At 33.2% G+C, this 16,602-nt stretch overlaps 2 pseudogenes; one reads left to right on the top strand and one right to left on the bottom strand.

The window, feature by feature from the left end:
- Positions 1-1,492: 1,492 nt before the first annotated feature.
- Positions 1,493-2,029, top strand: LOC148202666 (uncharacterized; annotated as a pseudogene).
- A 372-nt stretch (positions 2,030-2,401) lies between these two features.
- LOC148202665 (uncharacterized) lies at positions 2,402-16,236 on the bottom strand (annotated as a pseudogene).
- Positions 16,237-16,602: the final 366 nt, after the last annotated feature.

Here is a 16,602-nt window from a genome sequence, read left to right as displayed (position 1 = left end):
GCAATCAAACTTTTATGGTATTTATTCGTGTTAATTTCCTTTTTTTTGTAGGTTATATTTTAGGAGTTTTGAGATGTTTGATTTGTGTATTATTTCTCACATTATAATTTATTTATTTAGTTATTGAACTATTAAAATTATTTAAAACAAATAAAAATTGAGCGTCAAAGTCAACTAAATTCAATGCATTCATGTGAGTATTTTATTTGGACATTTATTCCACTTATAAAAATGTTAAACTATTTAACAAAAATAAACACTGAACAAAAGTAAAGTTTAAATTGACTTTTTTTGCCTTTATCTTTCACCATAAATCTACAACAGAAATTATTTTCCGTCTTAATATGAAAAATAGTTTCCTTAAAGTTTTACAATTTTGAATTCAATTATACAATTTGTATGGAAACATATTTTGAATTTGATTATACAATTTAAAACTATATTTCAAAATTTTAAGATTGCATAAGTATCTTAGAATTACAAAATTCAAAAGAAATCTATGAAATTCAAAAATATATTTTTAAATTTAAAAGATATATTTTAAATTGTATGATCTAAAATATATTTTTAAATTATATAATCTAAAATAAATAGATTATACGATATAAAATATTTTAAACCATAATTTACAACAAATTGATAATGTTCATGTTGAGTTTGGAGAAGAACCTATAGTTGAAGAAAGGACAAAAAGACAATGGAGAGTTGATTATCCTAAGGTAGACACTCTACAATGACAGAAGAAAAATATTTTTTTTTTGAGCTTCCTTATTGGGTAGATAACTTATTGCACCACAATCTAGATGTTATGCACGTTAAAAAAAATGTTTGTGACAATATAATGTTTACATTATTGAATGATAGTACAAATTATAAATGCAAAGACAATCTAAAGACAATAAAGGACTTACAACTTTTGGGTATTAGACCAGATTTATGGCCTGATGAGAATGGTAGATATCTTCTTCCTATATATACATTGTCAAATGTAACTAAGAATATGTTTCTCAAAACTTTGAAGAAAATAATTGTACCTAATGGTTACTCAAAAGCCATGACTCACATGTGTTGATTGAGCAACTTCTTCCTTTGGCAATGAGAAAGACACTCCCTAAAGAAGTGTCCTCTATTTTGAAGTGTCCTCTATTTTGATTGATCTATGCTATTTTTTAGAAAATTATGTAATAAAGTTTTGAAGATAGATGAACTTGTCTAATTATAAGATAGAGTTGTCCTCACATTGTGTCACATAGAGATGTTATTCCCTCCTTTTTTCATTGTGATGGTTCATTGGACACGATCCTCATCTTTGATAAACAAGAGAGTTCATAAGGAATTTGCATATTGGTTTTCATGTCATGTAGGTATATTTATACCATTCAACATTGATTTCTTTCTGTTATAATTGATAATTGACATGAACATTTTTCTTTCCTTTTAGATAAGGAATGACTCAACTAGCTTCAAATCAACTAATTTAAAATTCTTAGCCATGAGTCTGATTGACTGTGCAAAGCGATATAATGCTTACAATGTTAACATATTCAAGTTTAGGATATTGGAACGTGACTTATGGCTTAAAACACAAAAATAGTGGAGTGTTTGATACATTTAGGACAAAGAGTTATACAAGTAGTTGTGATAATCAAATGCAATTTGGACATAACATTGAAATAATTGAAATAAACTACCATGGTCGTTTCTCAGTTGTCTTGTTCAAATGTATGTGGGCTAATACAACTACTTTTAGAGGGATTGTGATTGATGAGTTGGGATTTACAAATGTATGTTTTGGACACTTGATTCATACCAGTGATGATGATGATCATGAACCATACATAGCACAAATGGTATACTACGATAAAAGGTGAGTTTGATAAAAATTGGTGCATCCCTATAATAAAGCCTAAAATTATACAACATAGGTGAAGATAATGTTGACAATTTTTTTGAATGCGAACCATTTCAACAACAAAACTTAGAAATATTATTTGCAGATGAAAGAAATATACCATTAACAAGGTTTTAATTTTAAAAAACAAGGTTTTAATTTTAATTGTTAGTTATTATATATTTTCTTATTATATTTATTTACTTATTCATTACGTTATACAGGTGGTTTATGTTTTGTTTATGTAATTGTTTGTAGAGCACCGAAAGATGGAGAGAATGACAATTAACAACAAGGACACACAATTGAATACATTCCAAAGTGTCTCTTGTACATGGGTCATGTAGTTAATCATCTACCACCACCTTAAAGTGAAGTTTTTCAAGTCCAATCCTCTTCCTCTCTATCTGTCTCTCAAAGAAGTAAGTTTCCTTTATTGCATGTTTGATTATAGTTTTTTCATGTTGTTGTAATTTTATGTCATTAATTTATTTGTAGGAACATTAAAACTCAAGCTACCTTCGACGAGCCAAACCCTATCCACTCTTGCATTTCTCCAGCTCCCAAATCCAACTGCAAATGATTGGTTTCTTCAGCCCCCAAATGAAGCTGTCGTTCATTCACCTGTTCAAGTTGGAGTAAGTGTTATGATCCTCTGTATAGTACAGATTAAAAGAGAACTTTGAGATATTTGTTATTTTATATAAATTAGATACAATTAGGTAAGTGTGAGTTGGAAGTTTTTGTGGTGGATGTAACATTGTTTAAGATACAAGTAAGAAATATAAGATTAGTCACTAAAATTTAAACACAAGTACAGAGCCATGAATGCAAAATTTCCATGTATTTCTCCAAGTTCTATACTACATTATAAGCCGCACCAAAATTCTAGCCATTAAAGAAAGACAACACAGCTAAGAAGAAGCTAAAAAAATAATCTTCAAGAAACTATATATATGCACAGATGAAGCAATGAAGCATATGAACTTGCAAGGTAGCTCTGATGTTGTACTGAAAATGGTTTACATGATTAAACATGCATTGGGTTTGTCATCACTGAAGAAAGAGGTGAGTTTGTCATCATTTGGGTTGGGGAGTGCCTGTTCAATGTTTTTCACATACCCAGATGGTGCCTTCTTGTCATCTGCTTGTGCCATGTTGGGATATGCCACCAAGTTGTACTAAATATAAGGCCAAAACTAAGCTCTTTTTATGACACAAGACAAAATTTAGATATGTACTACTGTAATAAACTTAAAAAAGTAAATATTAGTATTGTTTATTCAGATAAAACTGTAATAAACTTAAAAAAGTACTTATGATATAGTGTATATGCTGATTTACCACGATAAAAGGTGAAAATAGTAAGAACAGTAAGGTATATTTTTCATAATTCCTTGAAAAATTTGAAACTGAGAGTGATTATAAAGAAGAAAGATACACACATACGATTTAGGAGCTCATGAAAACCTGCATTGGTTTGCATTTCTTTTTTGGGGTGGAAACTGAGGACTAGTCAGAAAGGAAATAGAGAGCACCCATTTTGTTGGTTCTTTTTTAGCACAAAAAATGAATGAAGAACTAAAACAGAAGTTTGAACAAGGCATTTGTCTCTAATTGTGTTGTCTTCATAAATATGTGACTTGATTTGACTTCAGGCTGCATGACTCCCCTGAAAGTTCATTTAAATCTCCTTTCTTTGAGCTACTGATTCACACAAATATTACTAAAACCATTTCCTGTGGAGTGGTTCTTTGTTGTTGTATTGTTCTTCCCTTGTCCCCTAACAAACCAAAATTTAGATGGTGATCAAACTTAAAATTAATATTCTTGAGATTGAAATGGAACAGTGTGAATAATGTGTTACTTAAAATTCAGTGATTAGTACTAGTAAATTTGAATTTTATTTGAGTAAAATGTGATGGTTAAAAGGATATAGATTTGGTAATGGAGATATAGAGAAAAGAAAAGATGTATGTAAGAATGTGTTAAAGAGATTTTAGCAGTGTCTCCATTAGTTGGAGGTAGACATCTGTGTGCCATCATGGTCTAGGCTTCCATAAAAGCCAGTTTAATTTAATTCCTTTTTTATTTTTTTTGTTCAGAAGAATTGCCCTGAGTTTGGGGATCATCATTTCAAATATGGAAAATGAGGCGTCTGCTTGTAATATTACTTTTATTGTTTTATATAGAAAATGTAACGATGTCACTTTCTATCACTGCTTTAAATGAGAGGTGTTATGGAACCTGTAATTCAATGTTATGGAATTATTCATCTGGCATTTATAAGCATCATTCACAATATCACAAGTATGTACTAATTATACGTGTAAAATAAACATAAAAATAATGCTTGCTTTCAAGGCTCTATATATGCATTGCAAACTCAGACTTGTCTAAATTGTAAATGCATCTTCCATTAGAAACTCTATATAATATTTTGTTGATATTTGTTTAATATTCTTCTAACTTTCCATACATATACAAAAATACCAAATGAAGCTATTCTTCATTTACCACCTGAAGTTTGAGGAACTTCACATGTTAAGTCTCAACATGAAGATGAAAGTAAGGATATTTTGTTGGAAGTGCAACAAGAAAGGCTAGCAACATACAAGAGATCATGGTTGGTTGACTTTATTGGTAAGACACTCTACACGTATAAATGCTTGCATTATATCGTATATCAATATTTATTGCTGAATGGGTTTGAAACAAGGATATTTGACACAATTTTGATTTCTTTACAGATGACCAATGAAGATGACAAAAAAACACTTAAAAACAAATGATGTTTGGAATTTGCCTCAGAATGAAAGGATTGTTGTACGTTATAATGATGAGTGTCAATCAATTTGAGATGATGGAGCATTGTTGAATTAGTTCTTGGGGAGTATGGTTAGAAACTTCAAGGCATTCCCTATTTGCTACTTTACTTGGAAGAAGATTCCTAAAGAATACAAAGAAGACATAATATAGAATATCATTCAAGTAAGTAATGTAATTTTTCAATTTACAATTCAGTTTTTGGGAAATTGTTGTTAATTTTTATTAAAAATTGCTTTGAAGGCAAAGTTTGTAGTCAATTCCGATCTTCAAATAAATTACATGTTGAAATATTAACCTTAAACAAATGTGAGTATCTGTCAGCGTATGTCAACATCCGTTAAAGGTAAAACAGATGTTGACATCTGTTTTACCTTAAACGGATGTTGAAATCCGCTGACGGATACTTACATCCGTTGACGGATAGGTTAATAAATTTTTTTCTTTTTTTTATTAGTATATTGTTATTGTTATTTTTGAAGATATTTTAATAATGTAATTTATATGTTTTGATGTATTATTTTTTAATATATTTTTGATGTATTTTAATAATGTATTTTTAAAGATCATTATTGTTATTAGTTTATATTTATATTTTTGTATTTAGCACGTGTAATTAGTTTTTAGACTTCATGTTTTTTGTATAATATATTAGTTTTTTGTTATTCATTATGATAGTTTAACAATCTAGATATATACTTTTATATGTGATTTTTGTATTTTTTAATTGTTTAACAATTTTATAATTATATAAAAAATTACTTATTAGTTTAAGTATATGAAATATATAATTTAATTATATTAATATTTTTATATTTATTTGATTAATTATTAATTATGTTAATGAGAGTCATTATAATGTTATAGGTGATTATTATTTAAAATGGATGAATATCTTCGTATAGATTCTCAAATTGATTCTAGTTTCATATCCGATTTCTCTTCATTCTTCAACGAAGTTGTAGAGGGAGATTTGACAAATAAATTTATCACAAATGAAATTTTTCGGTCACGGAACACTTAATTGAATGAGTAAGAAGGATGACTTATGATTTAAGATTTGTTGTGGTAATAGTAAGATTTGACATAGCTACTGGTGTACGGGGAAGAAAAACGTTCGTCATACTTGGATGTGAAAGAGGGGGTAAATATCGGAAATACAAAGCTGATGCGGTGACTAGTGTATACGACACTCGTAAATGTGAGTGTCTGTTTAGATTAAAGGGTAAATCATGTTCAGATGGGGACGAATGGGTGTTAAAGGTGATGTGTGGACATCACAACCATGAGTTGGCTGAAACTTTAGTTGGTCACCATTATGCTGACAAGTTAAATATGAGTGAACAGTCATTATTGGTTGATATGACAAAGAGTAAAGTTACACCTACAAATATTTTATTAACCCTCAAAGAAAATAATGATTGAAATGTCACAATGATTAAACAAAGCTACAACGCAAGGCAAACATATAAATGATCATTGAGAGGATCCAGAACTGAACTACAACAACTTATGATGTTGTTGGACCAGGATAAGTACATTCATTGGAGCAGGTGTGCCGATGATTCAAAGGGGCTTACTGACCTGTTTTGGACACATCTTGATGCATTGAAATTGTTAAACTCATTTAATGTTGTATTTTTGATGGATTCCACTTATAAAACAAAAAAATATAGACTTCTGTTGTTTGAGATTGTGGACATGACGTCTACATAATTAACCTTCTCAGCCGCATTTGGTTTCTTGTCTACTGAAAGGAAAAGCAATTTCACATGGGCTTTGGAAAAGCTGAAAGGTTTTATTTTTAACATCTGAGGGTGGTCCTAAAGTCATTGTCACTGCAAATGTATTTCCTGAGTCATATAAGATGTTATGTCGGTTCCACATCCTTAAAAATGTTAAAGCTAAATGCAAAATGTTAGTTGCTTCTACTGAGGCTTGGGATGTGTTGATAGATGCATAGGAAAATGTGATGGATTGTGCTGATCAAAGCTTGTTTGCTGAGTATGTGAATGGTCTTCAATATGCAGCGACTCATTGCCTCTGTTCTTTGAATATGTGAATCAGACATGGATTATTCCGTACAATACATACTTTGTAAAGTTCTGGACGAACATAGTAATGCATTTAGGGAACACAACCACAAATAGGTATGTTGTAATGTTATTTTACTTTTTTTTTCTAGATAAGTATTTTTTTGCACTTGTTGATGTTTTTTTTTATTTCAGGGTTGAGTCTGCTCATTGGAACCTGAAGAAAGTTCTGGGGAATAGTATGTGTGATTTGTGTTCTTGTTGGGATAATACACAACAAGATTAAGGCGTCATTTGAAAGAAGTCTGTTGCTCATGAGCGACTCTTTTAAAGGATACAAATATAGAAAACTTATTGGGCGTGTATCTCGATATGCATTAGATCTCATTGTTGAGGAATTGGAAATAGTGTAACATATAGGATTGAACTCATCAAAATGTGGATGCATATTGAGACGTATATTTGGTGTCCCCTGTGCATATGAATTATAACGCTATGATCCTGGGATGATCCCTCTCGGTGAATTTCATATCATGTGGCGAAGATTGCATTTCTCAAATGTTGAATTAAATGAAACCGAACCCTAGTTATCCATTAAAGATGAGTTGAAACAAGTAGAAGAACGATTCAATAAGGTTGACATTAGAGGTAAAGTCACCATCAAGCAGAAGTTACTTGACATTACTTGTCCTACAATGACATCAATGGTCCCTCCATTACATAAAGTCAAGACAGAGGGTGCACAAAAAAGTAAAGTCCAACGAAGAGAAAGGTCTACTACGCGGGATCCATCATATTTTGAGCATGTGGACGCCTTTCATTCAACCTATGAATCTTCATCTGTGAAAAGTAAATTACAATCAAATCCAAATGCAGTGAAGAAAACGAGAGTTCCAATTATAGACCAGTTTCAATCTATTACTCACCCCTTCATTGTAGACGTTGTTGATGTTGTGGCTGATGGTCACTATGGATATAGATGCATTGCTACGTCGTTGGGACTCGGAGAAGATTCATGGCCCGTTGATGGACAAATTTATGATCACCAAAATATGATGTCACAAACTTGTTGAACAATCGGCAAGTATGACCGAATCGTTTCAAGTAATAAACTCGGTAAGACCAAGTATCGTTCTCCCAAAGGACTCACGGCCTAGTTTAGTTGTGTGGTTCGTTGATTAGCTAAGACTTAAGAACGAAATATTTGAAGTTTAATATGCAAAACAGAAAATAAACATGTATGCATGAGGTTTTGATCAATGGCAAAAGTAAAAGACAAACACTTTCAATGAAATATATATATGAATATGTTGTTGGGGGTCAATTTCATCTTATCCACTCTCATATATTTTAGGAATTCAACATTCAAATCATCATTGTTAATGCCACTCTCTAAAGTACCTTTCAAGAAGGCTTCTCCCTAATTACGAGTTCATACAATTCCTAGCATTCCTAATAATTAGTTCATCAAGTGCAGGAGCTTAACGACAACCAATATAATATTGGGAGAGATTCCCCGGATCTAGACTTCCCCGTACGTTCCCGTATCGACAAAATGAATAATCATGCATTGAATGAGTTAAACAAAGCAAGCATTAAGCAAAGAGGAAAAACCCTAACTAATGATGAAAGAAAGCATAAATCTTAGATTAAGATGCAAGCACAAATTCCATATATGAGAGCTTCAAAAGATTACATTGATTCCCCAACAAACATACAAGGTTTAGTTCACCATATTCATGGTGAACCTAGATGAACAATAATGAAAGAATGAAGGATAAAACCCTAGAAAGGTGAAGAGGTAGCCTGAGCATCTAAGATCCTCCTTCAAAGGGGTGGAAGAGAGAGTGTTTGCTTCGTTTCTGCCAAAGATACCAAACCCTAAGACATCTAGGTCTTTAAATAGGACATAAAAATAATAGAAAACGGGTCCAAGCCCAAACAGATCATAAAATCGCAGAAAACTGGCCCAAAACTCGTATGGTTGACTTTTTCCGTATTCTGGTTGACTGGTTTCAAGCTAGTTTCTAAGTGTAAAGGTTGCTTTTTGTGTCAATTTTAAGCATGAAAATAACAGTTTTTCAACTGTTATCACAACCCCAAACTTAGAACTTTGCTTGTCCTCAAGCAAACAAGATATAACTCAATCTTCAACCAATTCATATGATGGTTCACTCATTCAAAAATCCTCTTTTCAAGATAAGTAACAACTTCACTCAAACTTATGACCAAGAGTTCAATCAAGATGTGCACATGCTTTAGTATTCACAAAGTCATTTAAATTCCAACAAATGCTATTTTTCATGAATGATCAATCAATTAAGCATGGATGTTCATGTGCTTATGGAATATTTCCTCACTAGGTAAAGTGTTTCACTCAACACACAAGTGTATAAGAGGTAAAGTGTTTCACTCATTCACTCCACTATCACAATGTTACATGAATCAACTTTGCCTTTCATTTTACCACAATCAAAAACATTCACAAGCATGCATCATCACAAGGACTTTTCAATGGCTTATAATGTGGCTGGGCTAACAAGAAAATTGGTTTTTCTGGATCACAAAATCCTTGAGTTAAGATAATCATAACAACACAATTATTCTTATTTTTCCCAACTTGCCTTTGCATTTGCATTGAGCTTTGCTTCTTTTTCTTTTCTTTTCTTTTTCTTTTTTTCTTTGCATATTCTTACTTTTTAGCTCTTAGCTCAATGCTTTTCCTTTTTCATGTTTTTCCAACAACCCCAAACTTGAACATTTATCAATACCACACAAGATCTTCTACTTAACTCAAGGTAAAGATTTTCAATCAAGGGTTTTCAGTGTATGTTCAAGGCTAAGGGTTCAAAGGATAGAACACAAAGTGTTCTCTTTTAGTGGGCTAACTTTATGAATTTGGCCAATAAAAAGGGTTCCAACAAACGGCCTTGATCACATGATGCAAAAACAAGCAATTGATTCAATCATAGAAAACCTGGGCAAAATCATTCATGCTTTCAAAGTAATAGCATTCAAACATAACAACTCTGGAGCTCAAAACCTCACATATAAGCTCATTCACATTTGACATACACATCCTGCTTAATCTCACAACCACAATCATAATATCCTGTATTTGTTCACAAAGCTTGTGAATCACCTTTATAAGCATTTTAATGTGCACATCATCTCAACATCAATCAATCAATAAGCATCATTCAGCATTACTTATCACACAATCACAGTTAATAGCAAACCATCACAAGAAACCAGGTTTCCAATAGAGTACATCAAACCCTAATCTAAAACAAAAAATAAATAAGTTTAGAAAACTTAAACCAACAAAAGCATAAGCATATGATAGCATTCATCTGTAAATGCTATCTCAGCTCCTCATCAATCTGAGTTGTCCTCTGTATCTTCCTCTTCTTGGATCTTCTAGTCTTGATTCTTTTTGCCCGATGAGGAGGCCATCCCTGCATCAAACATAATTCACAAAACCAAAAGATACATTGTTAAGCATTAGTAAACCACAATGAAGAAATCAGCCCCTTCAATGATGCTCTCTCCCAACCCCAAACTTAGATGGAAAACTAGTGAGCAAGTGAGTGGAAGGGAGATTTTCTAAAGAGGGATGAGGGAAAAGTTGTAGAGAACCTTTGAAAAGGTATGTAGGAGTGTGAGTGCAGAGAAGAGCCTGAAAAAAAAAAGCATTTGCGCAGTTTAGGGTATAAAAATACCCTAATGGGCTCGGGTTCCGCTAAAGGGTAACCAAAGCCCATCTGCGAGAGTACCGCTCAGCGGTAAGTTGCCGCTCAGCGGCACTTTCGTGATGTGCTCTTCTCCTTCTTTTCTTATCCTACGTGCCTCCTAGACATGCCCCTCACTGGTTCCCTGCAATTCAATGCTTAAAATACTTATGCAAACCCTAACTAAAATAAAACAAACAAAAACAATCAATCAACTGGGTTGCCTCCCAGGTAGCGCTTGTTTAACGTCACGAGCCTGACCCAAAATCCACCAGCACCCTTCAGTAGATGCAAATCTTTCTTACCAACACCCATCAGTAGGTGTATACAAACATAGTATCCTTTAGTAGATACTCTTTCGCCTAACATCCATCAGTAGATGTAAACCCTGTAACAAACTTATAACAAAAACAAAAATACCCAAAAGTTCAAAATTACATCACCAAACCAAAAATTAAAAGTTCTTAAATCACTGGGTTGCCTCCCAGCAAGCGCTCTTTTAACGTCACTAGCTTGACCCAATAAAGCTCATGTTCCATCTTCTTTTTCTTCTTTCTACTGAACTTCTTCAGAAATTTGATCAAACCAGGAACTTGTTGCAATGTCTTAATCATAGGAACTTTAATCTCCAATTTCTTGAAGATTTCCATGAGGCACTTAAATTTCTTTTCCTTCCTATGATACTTCTTTGGATGAGGAAGAGGTTTTTCATATGATTCTTTCTTTTTTTCTCTCGTCCTCTTTTTCTTTTCTCTCACTTTCTTTTTTTCTTTTCTTTTTCTACTCACTTTCTCAATATTCACACAAATTTTCTCTTCTTCTTTCTCTTCTCTCTCTTTTCTCTCTTCTCTCTCTTCTTTTTCCAACTCAACTTTTTCAACATTTACACTCACTAGCACTTCACACTCTTCCTTAGGGTTAACCTCAGTATTAGCCCCAAAATTTTTGTCCGGCCTTTCTTCCAATTGCTTGGTAGTCTGACCCATCTGAATCTCCAAATTCTTGATAGCAGCTTCAGTGCTCTTTTGGGTAGACTCAGTTTTCTGTATGAAATTATTAAGAGTGTCTTCCATCCTCATGGACCTTTCATTAAGCATAGAAATCTGTTGCCATAAGGTGGGTTGCTGCTGCTGCTTATTAAATTGACCAGCTTGCCCAGTTTGCCCTTGACCAATGCTTGGGTGTGGTTTCCACCCTTGATTGTAGTTCCCTTGACGGTATTGATTGGTCATGTAATTCACATCCTCCACGGCTTCTGCTGGAAAGGCACATTGACCATTGATATGGTCGCCTCCACATAATTCACACAACTGAGATTGTACCTGTGCAGCAGTTTTCAACTCTTTAGGCAATTGTGCAAGTGTTTTAGTAAGAGTCTCCAGCTGTTGAGTTAGAATTTTATTTTGTGCTAGCAAGGCATCATGTGTCTGTAATTGTAGAACTCCTTTCTGTTGCATAGGAGCTCCTCTTTCACTGTTCAGCTCATTATCACTAGTAGCCATATTTTCAATAATTTCTGTTGCTTCCTCTGGAGTTTTCCATTTAATGTTTCCTCCTGCTGAGGCATCAAGCATCATCTTGGTTTGTGAACCAAGACCTCCAAGGAAGGTAAGGACTACTTCCACTTCGTCAAATCCATGCGTGAGAGTCTTTTTTAATAGGCTTTTATATCTGTCCCATGCATGACCTAGTGATTCTTCCATGCCTTGCCTGAAAGATGAGATCTCTTGCTTTCTTTGTTGACCTTGGAAGAATTGAGTGCCCATATAGTCAAATTCCTGACCGAATTGCATCCTGCAAGCATTAGGCACAAAACTCTAGAAAATATTTGTTAGCACAAAAAGATAGAGAAGATACAAAGAATAAATGATAAGAAGATAAAAGATAGCAAGATAGAAGATAAAAACATAAAATAGAAAAATGAAAACAGAAAACAGAAAAAAAAAATAAAAACAGAAAATGAAAAAAAAATAAAAACAGAAAACAAAATAAAATAATATAAAATAAAATAAAATCTAATCTAATCAAATCAAATAAAATCTAATCTAATCAAATAAAATAAAATAAAATAAAATCAAATCAAATAAGATAAAATAAAATAAAATCAAATCAAATAAAATCAAATAAAATCAAATCAAATCAAATAAAATCAAATAAAATAAAACCAAATCAAATAAAAACCGAAAAAATAAAAACAGAAAATAAAAACAGAAATTCAAAATTAAAGTCAAAGATAATCAATAATCACACAAATTAACCAGTTAAACCAGACTCCCCGGCAACGGCGCCAAAAACTTGATGGACAAATTTATGATCACCAAAATATGATGTCACAAACTTGTTGAACAATCGGCAAGTATGACCGAATCGTTTCAAGTAATAAACTCGGTAAGACCAAGTATCGTTCTCCCAAAGGACTCACGGCCTAGTTTAGTTGTGTGGTTCGTTGATTAGCTAAGACTTAAGAACGAAATATTTGAAGTTTAATATGCAAAACAGAAAATAAACATGTATGCATGAGGTTTTGATCAATGGCAAAAGTAAAAGACAAACACTTTCAATGAAATATATATATGAATATGTTGTTGGGGGTCAATTTCATCTTATCCACTCTCATATATTTTAGGAATTCAACATTCAAATCATCATTGTTAATGTCACTCTCTAAAGTACCTTTCAAGAAGGCTTCTCCCTAATTACGAGTTCATACAATTCCTAACATTCCTAATAATTAGTTCATCAAGTGCAGGAGCTTAACGACAACCAATATAATATTGGGAGAGATTCCCCGGATCTAGACTTCCCCGTACGTTCCCGTATCGACAAAATCAATAATCATGCATTGAATGAGTTAAACAAAGCAAGCATTAAGCAAAGAGGAAAAACCCTAACTAATGATGAAAGCAAGCATAAATCTTAGATTAAGATGCAAGCACAAATTCCATATATGAGATCTTCAAAAGATTACATTGATTCCCCAACAAACATACAAGGTTTAGTTCACCATATTCATGGTGAACCTAGATGAACAATAATGAAAGAATGAAGGATAAAACCCTAGAAAGGTGAAGAGGTAGCCTGAGCATCTAAGATCCTCCTTCAAAGGGGTGGAAGAGAGAGTGTTTGCTTCGTTTCTGCCAAAGATACCAAACCCTAAGACATCTAGGTCTTTAAATAGGACATAAAAATAATAGAAAACGGGTCCAAGCCCAAACAGATCATAAAATCGCAGAAAACTGGCCCAAAACTCGTATGGTTGACTTTTTCCGTATTCTGGTTGACTGGTTTCAAGCTAGTTTCTAAGTGTAAAGGTTGCTTTTTGTGTCAATTTTAAGCATGAAAATAACAGTTTTTCAACTGTTATCACAACCCCAAACTTAGAACTTTGCTTGTCCTCAAGCAAACAAGATGTAACTCAATCTTCAACCAATTCATATGATGGTTCACTCATTCAAAAATCCTCTTTTTCAAGATAAGTAACAACTTCACTCAAACTTATGACCAAGAGTTCAATCAAGATGTGCACATGCTTTAGTATTCACAAAGTCATTTAAATTCCAACAAATGCTATTTTTCATGAATGATCAATCAATTAAGCATGGATGTTCATGTGCTTATGGAATATTTCCTCACTAGGTAAAGTGTTTCACTCAACACACAAGTGTATAAGAGGTAAAGTGTTTCACTCATTCACTCCACTATCACAATGTTACATGAATCAACTTTGCCTTTCATTTTACCACAATCAAAAACATTCACAAGCATGCATCATCACAAGTACTTTTCAATGGCTTATAATGTGGCTGGGCTAACAAGAAAATTGGTTTTTCTGGATCACAAAATCCTTGAGTTAAGATAATCATAACAACACAATTATTCTTATTTTTCCCAACTTGCCTTTGCATTTGCATTGAGCTTTGCTTCTTTTTCTTTTCTTTTCTTTTTCTTTTTTTCTTTGCATATTCTTACTTTTTAGCTCTTAGCTCAATGCTTTTCCTTTTTCATGTTTTTCCAACAACCCCAAACTTGAACATTTATCAATACCACACAAGATCTTCTACTTAACTCAAGGTAAAGATTTTCAATCAAGGGTTTTCAGTGTATGTTCAAGGCTAAGGGTTCAAAGGATAGAACACAAAGTGTTCTCTTTTAGTGGGCTAACTTTATGAATTTGGCCAATAAAAAGGGTTCCAACAAACGGCCTTGATCACATGATGCAAAACAAGCAATTGATTCAATCATAGAAAACCTGGGCAAAATCATTCATGCTTTCAAAGTAATAGCATTCAAACATAACAACTCTGGAGCTCAAAACCTCACATATAAGCTCATTCACATTTGACATACACATCCTGCTTAATCTCACAACCACAATCATAATATCCTGTATTTGTTCACAAAGCTTGTGAATCACCTTTATAAGCATTTTAATGTGCACATCATCTCAACATCAATCAATCAATAAGCATCATTCAGCATTACTTATCACACAATCACAGTTAATAGCAAACCATCACAAGAAACCAGGTTTCCAATAGAGTACATCAAACCCTAATCTAAAACAAAAAATAAATAAGTTTAGAAAACTTAAACCAACAAAAGCATAAGCATATGATAGCATTCATCTGTAAATGCTATCTCAGCTCCTCATCAATCTGAGTTGTCCTCTGTATCTTCCTCTTCTTGGATCTTCTAGTCTTGATTCTTTTTGCCCGATGAGGAGGTCATCCCTGCATCAAACATAATTCACAAAACCAAAAGATACATTGTTAAGCATTAGTAAACCACAATGAAGAAATCAGCCCCTTCAATGATGCTCTCTCCCAACCCCATATTTTCAATAACAGCCATGGCTTTATCAAAAGTTTTGAATAGAACTGAACCACCAAAGGATGCATCGAGTATCATCTTTGTATGAGGTTGAAAACCATTGCAGAAGGTTTGCGCTTGCATTTCTAGGCTAAATCCATGATTGAGACACTTTCTAAATAAAGCTTTAAATATTTCCTAGGCTTCACATAATGGTTCATCCACTCCTTAGACGAAAGTAGAAATTGCAACCTTTATTTCTATGCTTTTTGATGGTGGAAAGAAGCGAGCCAGAAATTTGTGTTCCACATCCTCCCAGCTAGTTAGACTTTGATTAGGTTGTGACTGAAGCCAGGCCTTTGCTTTGCCACTCAAAGAAAATGGAAATAGTCTCATGTACAACGCTTCTTCCTCCTCTCCCATTACACCCACAGAACCACATAATTCGTAGAAAGTGAGTAGATGAGCATGAAGTTCTTCATTGTCCAGGCCAGAAAATTGATTTGAATTGATGAGTTGGAGTAGAGTAGGTTTCATTTTTACCAACTTGTCACTCATAATGGGCTTCACAATGCTTGAGAAATTTCTCGGGCTTGTGTAAGTAATAGAGTCCCCTATGGTTCTCCTTAGAGGTGATCCATTGCTATCCATTTCGTTCACTAAAGAAGTATCAAGAAGCTCATTGTTTTGATTGTTGAAAGAAGATGAAGATTCAAGGGTAGTTTGTTGACTTATAGCTCGTCGTCTCCTTGTGTCACTATTGGTTCTACGAGCTATTTTCTCGATCGCAGGATCGACAAGCAGTGGTTCTGATGACACAATCCTCTTTGTACAGATATTTCCCTGCATACACTAAAGAATAACCAAACTCGAGCCACAAGTTAGCCCAAAAATATAGAGATAGTAATTATAATGAAACAGAAAATTAAACACAAAAGAATAGAGTCTAAATTGGTTAAAAATCACACAAAAGTCTAGTTTTAAACACGGGTCCCCAACAGTGGCGTCGGAAACTTGTTGAGACTTTGGCAAGTGTACCAATTCGTATCAAGTAATAAACCGATAAAACCGGATATCGTTTCAAAAGAGACCCGTGTCATCAAACAATTGTATAATTTCTAACTTAGACTAAAGAATGATTCCATAATTTAGATTTTAATGCAATTAAGATAAATATAAGACAAGAATAGTAAAAGTGAACTTTGGTAACTCAAAAACTTAGGAATGGAAAGATTAGAAATTATATGAAATGATATTGTTGGGGGTATGATTTCACCTACTTCACTCTTATGCATGGTAATTCACTTCCTCT

Source organism: Vigna umbellata, chromosome 3, assembly GCF_029865625.1.
Source record: "Vigna umbellata cultivar VRB3 chromosome 3, Vumbellata_1.0, whole genome shotgun sequence".
NCBI classification, from domain to species: Eukaryota; Viridiplantae; Streptophyta; class Magnoliopsida; order Fabales; family Fabaceae; genus Vigna; species Vigna umbellata.
This window is presented reverse-complemented; position numbering and strand designations above follow the sequence as displayed.